Source organism: Mus pahari, chromosome 14 (genome assembly GCF_900095145.1).
Source record: "Mus pahari chromosome 14, PAHARI_EIJ_v1.1, whole genome shotgun sequence".
Lineage (NCBI taxonomy): Eukaryota > Metazoa > Chordata > Mammalia > Rodentia > Muridae > Mus > Mus pahari.
In genome coordinates this window covers 16280939-16296292 of record NC_034603.1, presented here as the reverse complement: position 1 = coordinate 16296292, position 15354 = coordinate 16280939, and the positions used below count along the sequence as shown (strand labels likewise).

The following is a 15354-nucleotide window of genomic DNA, read 5'->3' as shown; positions in this document are numbered from 1 at the left end:
CAATGATAAAAGAATCTCTGGGGGAATCACCTAAAACTGATTTTATACCTGACCTAAAACTGTACTACAGAGCAATTGTGGTTAATAACTGCATGGAACTGGTATAGTGACAGACAGGTAGACCAATGGAAAAGAATTGAAGACCCAGATATGAACCCACACACCTATGGTCACTTGATTTTTTTTTTTTCAACCTCAGAAAAACAGATTTACCTTCTAGTCAATGCCACGCACACTAAGTGGTTTCTATGATAGAATTTTCATATGTTCTATTTGTAATCTCTTGAAACTGCTGTGACTAAATAATGTATATTCTAGCTATTTTTAGCCATGTTATATAGGAGTTCATCTATAAGCCACACACATTACCAAGTTGTCTTCTTTAGGTGCACTTTCTTTTCTAATGTTACTTTGATCCATCATTTCTGTTGCTCTCTGTGGGAGAGGATAGACTTGGGCATGCCAGGCAACAGCTGTGTAGTAGATGCCTTTGAAAGAATGAAAGGAACAGTGAAAGTCTGATAAAATGGTCTAAGTGTGTCCTTGTCTGCCTCCTCCAACTCTTGCCAGATGGTTCCAGGAGAAAACAGACTTACACAAAAATATTTTGCTCAGATTTGTGGAAGAAAATCATGTGTGGATTTAGTTTTCTTCTAGGTTATCTCTTTAGTTGTACTTATATTTTATTGCTTATTTGCCATAATTAAGGCAGTTATTGTTTGTGAGAAGACACCTTATCAATGCAGTTTGTATAATGTAATTATCCCAGGGTCAGAGTCATCTTTCATTGTCTGTACATTTCTGATGGATTCGTCAATATTAAATAAACAAGAATTCAAGTGTTTGCTGGATTCCTGTCTTTATTCTAAAAGGATTCAATTGAGACATGAACAGTTGTCTTCCTTATATGAAGTTTATATTGATTTGTTTCATTCCAACAGTAATTATTACTAGAGCTTGGTCGGTAGGGGTGGGCCAGCACCTTGTCTCTGAGAGTTCCCACCGATTAAATGCAGGGCTGGTTTCAATATACAAATGAATGGCCAAGAATTAGAGAAAGGATATTTAATTAGTGTTGTTTTGGAAAGAACAAATGAAGGGGTTCAGTGTCTCCAAATTCATTTTAAGGGGCTAATAAGGCCTTTGAGATTTTATTGAAAAGAGAAGAGGGAAGTGTGGCTGATATTGTGACAACTTGGTAAGGCCAGGAGTCTGCTTGATCATTCAGTTTTGGCCTTGCAAACAGTTCTGGAGACCACGTGAGAAGAGCACTCTGGTCTGTTCAGAGGGATCACTTTTGCCCTGGGAGGCAGACCCTGTATCCCAGTGATTGAATTCGTTGGGGCGACAATCAGCTCTGTGAAATTCCCTTTGTGTGTGGGAGGATACCATCTGTGGCTATAAAGATGTCTATTGATCATTCTCCATATCCTTAGAATCCAAGGTAACAGCAGAAGAGGCTTAGCGTAGGGGCAGACAAAACTTTAAGAAGATGATGTAGAGCCAGAGAGGCAAAAGCAGATTGAGTTAGGCAAGCAATGGGGTGCCTTCTTCATACTCCCCATTTTTCTGCTATTTTAAAACACGTTTGATGACTATTTTTATAAGAAGAAAATGTTGATGCAAACAAAATAGCATTTTCCCTTTTTCTTTTTCCAAAGTACAATGGCCTGAGACTACTTTTACTTCCCCATTTCCTTGTGCCTTCTATACCACTTCAATCCCTGTTTCCACTTCTTCTTCTTAATACGTTTTCTGTGATAGTTCAATAAAATTAATCTTCTGTACAGGTGTCTGCTGTATTTCCTAAATCCTTTCTTAGCTTAGAGATTACTAGCTCTTAGAGAGTCTAAACTAGGGTTCCTCTTCAGTGCTGTATCTTTTATGTACCTTTTATTATATCGCCTTCCTCTTTAAAAAGTTAGTTTGGGCATACTTGTTGCTGGTTCATAATACTAAAAAATGAAAAGAAAAACCTTTGTCACTTCAGGCTTGCAGAGGGCGCATCCTCCTGCTCACTACAACTCTGATGCTGTGTCTTTTTTTCCATCCTCGTAGTGGAGCTACATCTTGGTAGATGGGAGGTCCTTAAACTGCAGCCCCTCTGAGTTTTCCTGGAGGTCCTTTGACTTCTGGGTTGGGACTGACTAGCTGATTCTTACTAGCTACTAGAAAAACTTCCTCTTTTGTCTGAATGTTTATAATATTTATGTTCTTTTCTATATAAAGGCTTCAGAGATTTTACTAGAACATATACAGAATTGTGTCTGTCTCCATTGGTCCTGCTACAATGTGTTACCCTGCCCAACAGGTTCAGACCTTTACTGCAGATCCACAAATACTTTCTTTCCCCTGCCATGGCAGACCATACTCACACCCTTCTCTGCCTGCTCTCTTTTCTCCTTTATATTGTCTCAAGTCTACTTTCTCATTTCTTTTTTTTTTTTTTTAAAGATTTATTTATTTATTTTTATTTTATGTAAGTACACTGTAGCTGTCTTCAGGCACTCCAGAAGAGGGCACCAGATCTTGTTATGGATGGTTATGAGCCACCATGTGGTTGCTGGGATTTGAACTCCAGACCTTCGGAAGAACAGTCGGGTGCTCTTACCCACTGAGCCATCTCACCAGCCCCTACTTCCTCATTTCTTAGTGTCTTCCTTGGTGACACATACCATGTGTTCATACCTTGCAGAAGTCCCTGGAGTGAGTGTATCATCTAGGTCACTTTTTATGGTCTTAGTCGTTATATTATTAAATTTTCAGCTCTAAGAAACACATGTTTTGGTTCAAGGATCTCCTCCACCCTTTGGGTATCCGGAAGTCCTATCTCTGTTTTCCTTCATCCTGACCCTCTTGGTTTCCCCAAGACTTTGGGTGTGCCCCATCGACCCCTAACTGCTTTGTTTTGCAAAAGGGGCCGATAGTGTTTTCCTGCTGACATACCAGAATTCACATTTGAGTGTTGAAATACTCTTAATAGTAGACACCTCATATTTGTACTTGAAAATAAGAGGTTTCTTATATTGTGGATAGCAGGCGTAGGGACAGGAGTTAAACTGCTCCTTCAACAGTAGGAAGCCACTTCATAATCTTTCCTTCTTCCTCTTCCAAAGACATAAGAGATAAGAGACAAATCTTTGATTAGTTCCTTCCTGGCTCTGGAGCTCTCAAAAGTTAAGTTTCTTTGCAGGGCTTTATAATATTCAGTTAGTATGTTTTCCACAAGACTCTGAAGCTTTCTGGTTCTTGAACAAAACTGATTTCAAGTTCTGCCTTTTAGGTACTTCAGTAGATGCTAAATCTTACTGGACTCATGATAGCAGCTATAGTCTTTAGAGAGAAAGATGCTTTTGTTGGTGAAAGAAAATAAGTAATATAGGCCGCCATGTTTTATAATATTTGCTCATATCTTTTGTAAAGATAAGTAATAGTTTATAATTCAAAATATCAGCTTATTATAGAATTCATTACATATATTTGTGTATGTGTGTGTACACCTGTGTTCATGTGTTTGTGTATATGAATATGTGAACATTTGTGTGTGTGGAAAGGTACACTCACTGCCATATATGCATGTAGAGGTTGAATATTGATGTCAGGTGTCATTGTTTTTTTTTAATTTTTTATTGGCTAGTTTATTTATTTACATTCCAAATGTTATCTCCCTTCCAAATATTATCTCCCTTCCCCTCCACAAACCCTCTGTCCTCTCCCTCCTCCCTGCTTCTATGAGGATGCTTCCCCAACCACCCATTCACTCAGGCTTCACTGCCCTTGTATTCCCCTACACAGGGACATCAAGTTCTCACAGGACCAAGGGCATCCCCTCCCATTGATGCCAAATAAGACCATCTGCTATATATATGACGGGAGCCATGTGCCCCTCCATGTGTATTCTTTGGTTAGTGGTTTAGTTCTTGGGATCTCTGAGGGGTCTGGTTGGTTGATATTGTTCTTCTTATGGGCTTGCAAACCCTTTCAGCTCCTTCAGTCCTTCTCCTAACTCCTCCATTGGGGACCCTGTGCTCAGCCCGGTGGTTGGCTACAAGCATCTTCATCTGTATTGATAAGGCTCTGGCCAAACCTCTCAGGGGAAAGCTATACCATGCTCCTGTCAGCAAGTGCTTCTTGGCATCAGCAATAGTGTCTGAGTTTGGTGTCTGCAAATGAGGTGGATCCCCAGGTGAGGCAGTCTCTGGATGGCCTTCCTTTAAGCCTCTGCTCCACTCTTTGTCCTTGTATTTCCTTCAGATAGGAGCAATTCTGGGTTAAAATTTTTGAGAAATGTGGGTGGCTCCATCCCTCAAATGGAAGGACCATGCCTAACCTCTGGACATAGTCCCTTAGGTTCTCTCTCCCCTTTGTTAGGTATTTCAGCTAATGTCATTCCCATTGGGACCAGGAAGCATCTTGCTTTCTTGGCATCTGGGACTTTCTCTTGGCAACTACCAGTTACCCGTCTCCCATTGCTACACACCTCTGTTCAATTTCCTGACCCTTTGTACATCTCCCCTATCTCTTCCCACACTGGATCCTGCCCTCTCTTTTTTCCTCTTCTCCTTCTCTCTTCCTCCCTCCTACCCTCTACCTCCTGTGATTATTTTTGCTCCCCCTTCTAAGTAGAACAGAAGCATCCACACTTTGGACTTCATTCTTAATGGGCCTCCAGCTTATGTTTTAAGGCTTTTGTAGAATCAAGAAGCTCATCAATGTTTAGACTGTCTGGCCAGTTCACTCTGAGGACCCTTCCACTTCCACATGCTAGGGTTAGAGACTGTGTCTCTGTGCCCAGCTTTTATGTGACAGAAGAGAATCTGAATCCAGGTCAACATGCCTCTGCATAGCCACTTTACTGAGATGAGATACATCTGAGATGTTATTCCCACCACTGGAACCAGCTGGTCTTTTATGATTATTTTGCAGACAGGAGCAATCAGTGCAGTGCTGCTTTGTAGGATATAACCTTCTTTGCCTACATAAAACCCAAATGACTGGAAGTAGATACCTGACTCATGTTGGGTCAGATAGAGTTGCTGTGCTTAAGAGGGAGAATTTAAAGAGCACTGGCAAACCCCAAGCTAGGGGGAATGGAGTGCTGGCTATTTTAGATGTCAAGGATATGAGAGAAACATTTCTATTATCTCCAATGAGAGACTAGGGGGCACTTACACAAAGGTGAGAGCAGCTGAACCCACAATTAGTAGAGATGGATATAGGCAGAAAATACCCCTTCTGCTTCATGGTCTCCTGTGTTTGTTTCTCATCTTTCCTCTGAGACTTGGCTGCATTTTCTCTTTCTGGAATTCATAGGCTGGCTTCTACAAGGCAATACACTCTGCCTGTGTTTTCTATATTTGCAGAAGTTTATGTGAGTTTCTGAGACTTGAATTTGAAGGATCCCTAAGACACTTGCCTCCCTAATTAGCAATGTGTAGATGCATAGAAAATGAAAATGGAAAAATGTCCTGGAAAGCAAAACAGAACCAGAAAGACAGATTCTGGAGTGTTTTCTGGCTCTTTTACTTATCTCTCTCATCTTGAAGTATTCTTTCTATGTGCTTTAACAGCTTTCTATATTAAGACTGAGCTATTAATCATTCCATTTAGTAATTGACACATTTACATTAGCAATGTATTGAATTAGATATTGGTTACATTTGGGGATCAAAGTGTTTTTAATTTTACCCCTACACTTACAGTTTGATAGGAATGGGAAGAAAGACACCGCCTAACCGTGGAGGTTCTTTGATGCTTAGCCTCCATCTTCTTGTCCTCATTGGCATCCTCCTACCTGACAATCGGTTTCTTTTATGACAAAAATATGCTACATTTTCCATTAAAAAGTGTCTCTGGATAAGAAAATTACCTGCTTGAATAGTTTTTCTAAACTTATATCCTAGCTGATAGAAGACAACACAGAATCATGTGTCACTACTTTATCGTGAATCACATGAATCACGGAATCATGAATCACTACTTTAAGGGTTCATAAGCAATGGAAAAAGGCACATGTTTCTTCTTCAAATTACCCCTGGAGTCATTTGTTGGAGATATAGTTAGGGAAAACCAAACCAAACCATTCTTTTTGTGTCTAACTTTTCAATCAGGGAAAGAAATGCTGCCCCATGTATTTTAAAGAAGAAATGATAATAAATATGTAAATAACTTGAAAAGGTACAAGAATAGACATAAGCATGATGTGCAAGGGAATGCTTAAGGAGCTTGGAGAGACCACAGGAGGAGGTGGGATAATCCTCAAAGTAAACTTGCCAGTCACCAGAACAGGATGCTCTACCCAGAGATGGACTTTGGAGAGAGGCATGTTTCAGATACTCTCTCGACCAAAAGAAACTCCACATGAGACAGCCAGTAAGAGGGAGAAACACTCAGATTTCTCATTTTCTTCACTATCCAGTGTCGTTTATAAGGTGAGTCTACCAAGAATCAGTGAGCAGTGGTCCCACTTTTGTAAGAAACAGAGTAGGGGGCAGGCAGAACATGCTGTGAGAGCATGCAGAGAAAATCTACTTGAAATAATTCTTGAAACCTTAGTAGTTTCTTAGTGTTCTCTTTACATTTTCCCAAGGAAAGGAGGGAGTTTAGGTTGGCTAGTGACCATTTTAGACATGTAAGTACTGCCTTTCTTCAGTACCTGCAAAGCAAATATGTAACAAGCTGGCTATCTATCTATCTATCTATCTATCTATCTATCTATCTATCTACCTACCTACCTACCTATCTACCTATCAATCAATCAATCAATCAATCAGTCATCTTTCTATCATTTTGTTGCTCACTTGTGATACTAGGCATATGCTGTTGGGATCTAGAAGGTTGAATACAGATGACTATTTAAGTTCTATGGTTATTATACCCAGCAACTGAAGAATTATTCATATTTTCATTTACATTACGGAAATTTCATATTACCATAGTTTGAATGGATGAGGGTGCCCCACAGTGTGGAAAGTTTCTGGTCATTAAAAGATTTCTGGCAAACACTGGACAATTCTTAGAGGGTTGTAGAGTGTATACCTGACAATTTGTCAACTGTTCTCTTTAGTGTGGACAAATATTTCGTCCTTATTGATCACAGCAGAGCGGAGCAGGGAGGAAGGTAGGAGTGTTTTATCAAGATTCTGAAAACCTAATACCCAAAGGCACATGGCCAATCTGCTCGTTTTTTTACTTTACTTGCAAATGATGGGAGAAGAAACTGAACGAAGTTCTCTTGATTCTTAAACTGTGTCTTTACTTAACATGCTTTAAGACTTCTCGGCTCTACTTTCCTTATCTCTGCTTTACCTACGTTTTCTAACTTTCAGTTGGGGTATACATTATGCATTGTACCTACAGAATCTTTGTACCTTCCCAACGGTGATTGCTGATGTTCAGGACTGAATAAGCATCATACCAAGATAGAATTGGACTGTGGAATTACCATCTGGCCTCTGGGAAGTTAATTTCCTTATACATGACCCTGATATTTCTCTCAGACTCTAGAGTTTCTTCACTGCTTACCATGACCATGACCATGACCACCAACATATAACCAAGAACCCTTTGTATTGATGAATGGTGAAACAGGACTTTTGGCAAGTATTTTTTTAAGGTGCTCTTATGCCCCATATAGTTACAGTCAATAGAATTCATGAAGGTATTTAGAAAAAAATAACTATGTAATAGCTATATGTATCTATACAAATATTTCTCCATCTGTGATGGAGTATAATGTCTAGAGGTACACAACATATCAGAACTGTGGGCACTAACTAGGACTACAACCACTAGAAGCGTATACATCTTGAGCTTTTGCAGTGTAACTGGTATAACTATGAAGTGAGTTTTAAATAATATTTGATATCAATTGACTTAGATATAAATTAAAATATCATACACAATTAACATAATATTTGGACAGTGTGGTTATAGCGTAAAAATAGAAAACTCTGATAAGAGATACATAGTCACTTAACATTTACAATGTATGTAGAAGCCAAATCAAGTCTGGGTACCATTTTGTACTAGATACGATTTGAATTTCAGATAGCTATTTGGAGTTTTATACTCTTTGCTGTAGATGTCTGTCCTGTGAACTTTCAAGGTCAAGCTCATCTTTTGGCATCTACTTCAAGCATCTAGCACTCATCCATATGTGGCAACTAAAGTGTCTCCATTCATTGCAAAACAGTCTATGGAGATTACAGTAGTGGCTGGTTGGCAATCTCTGCTGTGGAGGGAACATGATGAAAGCCACAGGAGTCATGCAGGAAAGTGAATTACTTCAGGTTTGGGGTCTGTGAGGTAGAAGGCCCTTGTGCAGAGCAGGCATATGAATGTGGCCAGATATCAAGGATTTTCTGCCACCTATGATGCACAGAGATAGGCAAGATAGAACTGGTAGAAAATTTTTCAGTAGGATTCTGGGTTTGGTTTTGTTGATTCCAGAGACAAGCTTGAAGTGGGATGTCTCCCACAGGAGTCACAAGGTGAGAAACAAACCAGGCAGCGTTTCTGTATCAACACCATTGAGATGTATACTTACCTAGCAGAGAAAAGATACCATGATGATGAACATGGCTTCCTTAAATCTAAGTTATATATTGCACTCCTAATGTGCTGATTCCTAAGTACTCCTCAAATATGGGAAACCCTACTGCGTAGTTTGTAAAAGTGGGGACTATATTTTCTCTCTCCCATATTGAAAAAAAAAAACTTTATTGGGATACAGGTGAGGTGCTTAGCAGGTAAAAGGTGCTTGCTGTTTGAGAGTGACAAACTGATTGATTCCTGGAACCCACATGAAGGTGGTAAGAGAGAACAAACTTCAGAACATGTCCTCTGACCTCCGTGAACATGTTATGTATGACACACGTGTGTTCACACTCACACATCATATACACACAAAGAATAATACTTAGGAATACTTAGGTACTCTAAGAGGATGGGAAGCTAAAGTAGTAGGTTATATGGAGACTAGTCTACTGGGAGGTAACCTCTCACTGAGCTGTCAGATTAAAGCTGTTACTTCATATCCACTACAACTTTGTTGCCTTTCTCCTTTCCCTAATGGCTAAATGTTTGCTCTCCAGTTTAACGTGGACAAAAAAAAGGAGAAAGAAATAAAGAAACAGAATGAATAGTCACAAAGAAGCATAAGCAGGGTGAGGAAAAGAGAAGACGGGGGGGGGGGGGGGGAGAGGAACTAGAAAGGGACTCATCTCTGGGGCCTTTTCTTATGGCAAAACCAAACCAAGCCAAAACAAGCAAAGCAAAAACAAACACCCAGGTTTTGGAAAGTGGATGGAAAATTTGAGCCTTGAATGAACATCAGGAATGTGTAAACATGTCGAAGGTTGCCAGGCACCAGAGGAGGTATAGCCCTATAATCATAGCAACTCAGGGGACTACAGCAAAGGTCAGCCCCAGGACTTGATACTAACCTGACACTATAACAAGATCCCACCTCAAAGTCTGTAAACAAAGCAAAACCTAGCATACATCTGAGTGAATATTTATGGTTGCTTCACAAACCATATTCTTTTACAATTTATAAAGAAAGTATAACACTATAAAAGTTCCCTCATAGTCAACTTTTTGGAATGGGTGATCCAGGCTAGTCAATGCTATTCTTGACTTCTATTTTGTGCATTAAATGAAAGCTTGGTTAAAAAAAAAATAGAGCCACTTTGTTACTGTTAAACCCTCTGCTCATCTCTCTCTTGCCTCTTGGCTTAAATGTCGGTCATTTATTGCTTCTATAATAATTATCCAGGATTATTACTTTAATTATATGTAAGTAACAAGGAATACATATGCTTTGATATTTTAATTTTCACCGAAGAGAATGAAGATGTTAATTTAAACTTGTTAAACAGCCAATAAAATTAGCCATCATAAAGTTTAATATTGTTGCCTTAAACTAATTAAGCTGTGTGTGTCTGAACTTTATTCATTTTTTTCCCTCCAAGCAGATGGTCTTCCCTCCTGTCTATTTGGAGGCAGCAGCCAATACACCTTTCAATAATGTCTGTTGCTCATTTGAAGCAAAGCAGCAATTTAGCACAACACTATGCGTGGTAGTTTGAACGACAATGGATTCTGATATCTCCTCTCAACAACAAAAGACTATCACCCTCTTGTTCTACAATATTCTATATGTTGTATTTTATTTTACTTTATTAGTTTAATTTTTTTTACATTTTTCCAAATGCCAAATTCATTTTAAATAGCTTTTTAAAGAGGGCATGTTCCTTTCCTGTCCTTGCTCTTCCTCCCCACTTTCCCCATTCCATCTCTGTTTTTCTTTTATTTCCAATATGATATTTATTCTCCCCTGCTTCTTTGATGACTCTTGCCTTCCAGGTGATATCAATTAACTAACCTCCCTCTGCCAAGACAGAATAAAACGGAGAACTAATTGCTGAATAAATATGTCAACTATGTTTTTTCCTTGAAAGAACTTGTAACATGAGAAATAGGAATCTGAAATGTTTTGTAAGAAAGAGTAGATAAAAGAGATATGCTTCCCAAATGTAATGGGTGACACTTTGCAGGCTAGAGAGGTTTCTTCTCAGTGATTCTCCCTCCATGTGTGCCTTTTAACAGGACAAATCCATTCTGATTGATAGAAAAGGTCTGTCTGCTCCTTGCCACTAAAAATAAAAGGCTAAAGTTTTAAAACATGGGTGGAAAACAGGCAGTATAAAGTATTTGTGAAAAAACCCTGGGTTGTTCTGAAGAAATATACTTCACAGAGAATAAATCTGTCCTGGAAAACAACCAACCAAACAAACAAACAAACCACTAAGAAGTCATGTAGTATCGTTTGGGAGACAAAGTGTTGGAGTGTGGCATCCCTCTGTCATCACTGACATTTGATACTGAAGGCTCAAAGTGGTCCTTGAGCATTCCCAGACTGTCCTGAGAACACACTGCCACACATTTCTATTGGAGAATTATTCTCAGTGCTTATTCTTTCAGAAAACTTCAGTTAATCAAAACCAGATATGTGTGTCAATGGAGAAACATAACTAATGAGAATAAGGAACTTAGAACATTGCAAGTTCACCTCAACCCTGGAGATGGTTGAACTAGTTTCTCTGCACTGTTTTGATTATAACATGTGGAATGTAAGTTCAGATGCAGGTTCCCAGGCCACCAAAGCCTGTATAACACTATATTTACACATACAGAAATGTACACTTTTCATCTGAAAGTCTTTAGCTGCATAAAGCTCTCTATTCCACAGAGGACAGGGCTGAGATTTTTAAACTAAAGACAAAGCAGATGTCCCTGAATCTACTTATTGTACAAGAATATAACGAGATCCTGGAATGTCCCGTTGGATTTTCACTTTCTGGGAGGGTCTTTAAGGCATCTTATTTTCTGTTGCCTAGGTATTTCTTTGAGGAAAGAATAAAACCAAGGATGAAAAGAAAGAAAAAACTGAATACAAGATACTGGCTGTGTTCAGCATTCTGTCTAATAAGCTAAATAATGGATTCATTACGGTGAACAGCTGGGGAAGAAGTGAGGGCTGGGCAGACAAGCATTTTGGGAAGGTAGGAAGTGCAGTGAGCTTAGGGCCTTTTCATTTTGTTCTGTAGGCAACAGTGATCACTGAAGGTGGAGCAGGTCAGTCTGCTGATCAGAGCATATGTTCAGAGGCTCAAGGAGGAAAGTGGCTACTGAATGGACTGCAGTGGAGAGGGCAGACTGTTTGAAAGGGCAGTGGAGTTTTGTTTGTATGCATGAAAAGAGTTTTCTGTGCACGCCTGCATTCAGCTGAGAGCAAAGGGCTAGTTGCTAGTTACAGAATCAAAACAAAATGGCTGCAGGTAGAAGAAAAACTCATTCTGAGAGCAGGTTCTTATGAAAGCCCCTAATGTCATCCTTTTTCATCATGCTTGCGTGCTTACAGATCAGTGTTGGACCATGGCTGGTTTTTTTTTTTTTTTCTTTTTCCTTCTGTCTTCTAGATGTTTTCTGTGCTGCTGAGCTGTTATCCCTCTGAAACTACTGTTGCTTGGCTCTGTATCCTGAGGATGTTTGTTTGAAATTTGATTGTATTCTAGGGAGACTCTGCTAGGATCCCCGACTTAGCCAAACTTAAACTTTAATGATAAGGAGTCCACCGATCTGTCAGTCCCTCAAAGCATCCCTTCTGACGCCCACTGTCAGTGCACCTGGTGGGCAGTGTAATTGCTTGTTAGTGTACATGCCACCACAAAAAGACAACAACAATCACAAGAAAAATCTCCCTTCTTCTGTCCCCAATAAGCCAGAGTCCCAGGTAACTCACAGTCTTGTTATTGCTTTACACAGAGCAAGACCAAATCATCCTTTCTTTTTATCTTCTCAAAAGCATTGAATGGCCACCGTGTGACAGATGCCATCTAAGATGCTGGAACTGTGGAGTTGGGTGACTGAATTGTCATGGTGAGATGTGCGGGGACAGGTTATGTTTATCTTTTCTTTCAGAACAAAATAAGTCGATCCAATCTTCAGGTCTATGTCTTTGATAAGTTCCAGTTTCACCTCTTTCCATGCTTTCATTGGGAATGCCAATCACCACCACTCTCATTTCTTAGGGCATAGGGCATGTATGAGGTCATCTGCCTCTCAGAGTTCTCCTGCTCTTATTTCTAATAGCATGTGAAACATACCCATTTCCCCGTTTCCCAGAATTCTATTTTCCATCTTCTGCATTAAGAAATCATCTCTTTATTTTCTTTAGCTTTCCTCAACTAGTTCTTTGGAATTTCTTTTGGAGTGTTACTTCTCTGAAGAATCCTGTTTCATCCTCTGAGACACAGTTTTCACTTCTGGTTAATGTCATTGCTCCCCAACTTTTCTCCTCATCAATAGTAAAACTGAATTATCTTCATAATTTTGTCTGTTTCTATTTTTCCATTCTAGACTCATGAGAATAAAATGGCCGAGTCATTTGACTGTGGTATCTCTAATACTATATAACTAATAAAGGACACTTAGTACATAGTTTTATTTGTTAACTGAATGCATTAATATGAAGAAGTATGTATAATAATTGAACAGGCATTGAGAGAAATAAATAAAGCCCAGCATATCTTCAGGATCAGAAATCATCAGCCCTGAGCTAAATACCATTGATTATGATGGTCAAAATTACTGATGCTTAAGAAAAAGCTTTAATGAACTTCATTCCAAAGAAAGGGTTTTGAATGCAAAACTATTGGGAGAAAATAAAACAGGAATTTTCAATGAAAGAATATCTACCTAAAGAATAAACAAGGCAATCCGTGGTTATTTCTTGCATTTCATCAACTGGTATAGAATCCTTTCTGATGTGAGTTAACATTCATCTGCTGCATTCAGTAACACTTCACAATGATAAGAGTTAGAATTTAATTCAGTCAGTCTTTATTTCTATTGACACCGTTTTTAAAGCTAACAGTGTATAGTCAAATTACATCCTCACCACACTGTCTATTTTAGAGTTCTACAACCACTATTCCTTAAATGGATATTGGTCTTTGTTGCTTATGTTGTTTACATATTTGCATCTTTGTTAGACTTCCTTAAGGTAGCTGTGTTAGTTGGTTCTATGTCAACTGGACAAAAGCTAGAGTCATTTGGGAAGAGGGACTCTCAACTGAGAAAACGCCTCCATGAAATTGACCTACAAGGAAGTCTGTCTGCATTTTATTGATTAATGATTGGTGGAAGGGTATAGGAGGGCCCATACCACTATGGGTGGTGGCAACCCTAGGCAGATGGTCCTGAATTTTAAAAGAGAGCAAGCTGAGAAAGCCTTCAAAGAGAAGTCAGGAAGCAGTACTGCTTTGTAATCTTGGCTTCAATTCCTGTCTCCAAAGTTTTTGCCTTGTCTTCCTGCCCTGACTTCCATTCATGATAAAATATGATAGAAACATATGTGCTCAAACAAACTCTTTCCTCTCCAGTGTGCCTTTTCTCATGGTGTTTTATCACAACCATAGAAATCCTAACCAAGGCAATAGCTTTCTCAGAAAGTTGTAATCTAAATCTCTGAAATTGGAGTAATAAGCAACCCTTAATATAAAGCCAGAGCCACGAATTTGAGATTATTGTTTGAATAGTGGACCAAAATGTATACATGGTACAATGAAGTCACGTTTATTAGTATTTTTATCCTTGGTTATCAGATACTTGTAAGTTATTAACAGAAATTGACAGTAAGGCATAAGAAGCAAACCAAAGTTACAGTCCCCCGCCCAACCAACAACAACAAAAACCAACCAAACAAATACATGTACTCAGGTTGAGAATGTGGGAAAACATTGATTGTTGAAGGCATTTAAATACCACATAAGTATTGTCAACATTGAAAACTTAAAATTCAGTTTATTGACCAAATTACCTTAGTATTCCATGCTTGACTCAGCTGTATGTAGAGAGGGTAGCACATTGGAGAGTTGTGGAATAGGAAACTGGGTTTTATTCTTTTAAGATTTTGTGATTTATTCTGAAAGACAACACACATGTCACCTAGTCTCATTTCATTTCTGCCACTGTAATAAAATACTCTGGGACAAATGCAATTTCGGGGAAGGAGTTTATTTCATCTTACAATTTCAGGTTATTGTCCAACACTGAAAGGAAGTCAAGGCACGAACTTTAAATAGCTAGTCACATCACATCCATAGTCAAGATCAGAGAAAAATGAATGCATATATGCCTGCTTGCTTGTACTCAGCTCCATTTTCCCACTCTAATAATGTTCATGGACCTGCCTAGTGAATTGTGCCACCCATAGTGGGCTAGTTCTTCCGACATCACTTAAGACTATAGGCCAATCCAATGTAAATAATTTTTCATAGAAATTCTTTTCTCAGATGATTATTCATTGCTTCATGTGGACAGTTTTAACTAACCATCAAATGATCTTACCACTGAAATATAGATGAAACAGGTATCAGATAATACAAATACATCTGTTATCATGGAACTAATGAGTGTATAAGAATTACCAGAAGAGACCTTAGAGAAAGCAAACTTTGACCAGGTGTTGAATATGTGACAGCCTGTGGATTTGTAGTGACAAAACAGATCTCTGATTTGAACTTAAATTTAATGGAATCAGTTAGTAAAAGACATATGCTGGTGATGTCATTAGTGTCAATAAGGAGGTACTACTTGGGAAAACAATGAGGAAGAAGTGAGCACAATGACTGGTGCAAAAGTAGCTTGAATAGTAAAAAGATGACGAATTTTTAGTATGCTTAGTCTTAAAAATGAGGCCCTTTTTAAACTGATATTTCAAGCTCAACTGCTACACAATTCTCTCATGTGGCATTCTCAGTGTGTGTATTTTTTTACATTGTTGTA

General features: G+C 38.8%; 1 non-coding gene across 1 annotated transcript; it reads left to right on the top strand.

Moving 5' to 3' along the window:
- Positions 1-8540: 8540 nt before the first annotated feature.
- Positions 8541-8703, top strand: LOC115065426. Its single transcript, XR_003845217.1, has one exon. It is a non-coding gene; the product is annotated as a U1 spliceosomal RNA (small nuclear RNA).
- Positions 8704-15354: the final 6651 nt, after the last annotated feature.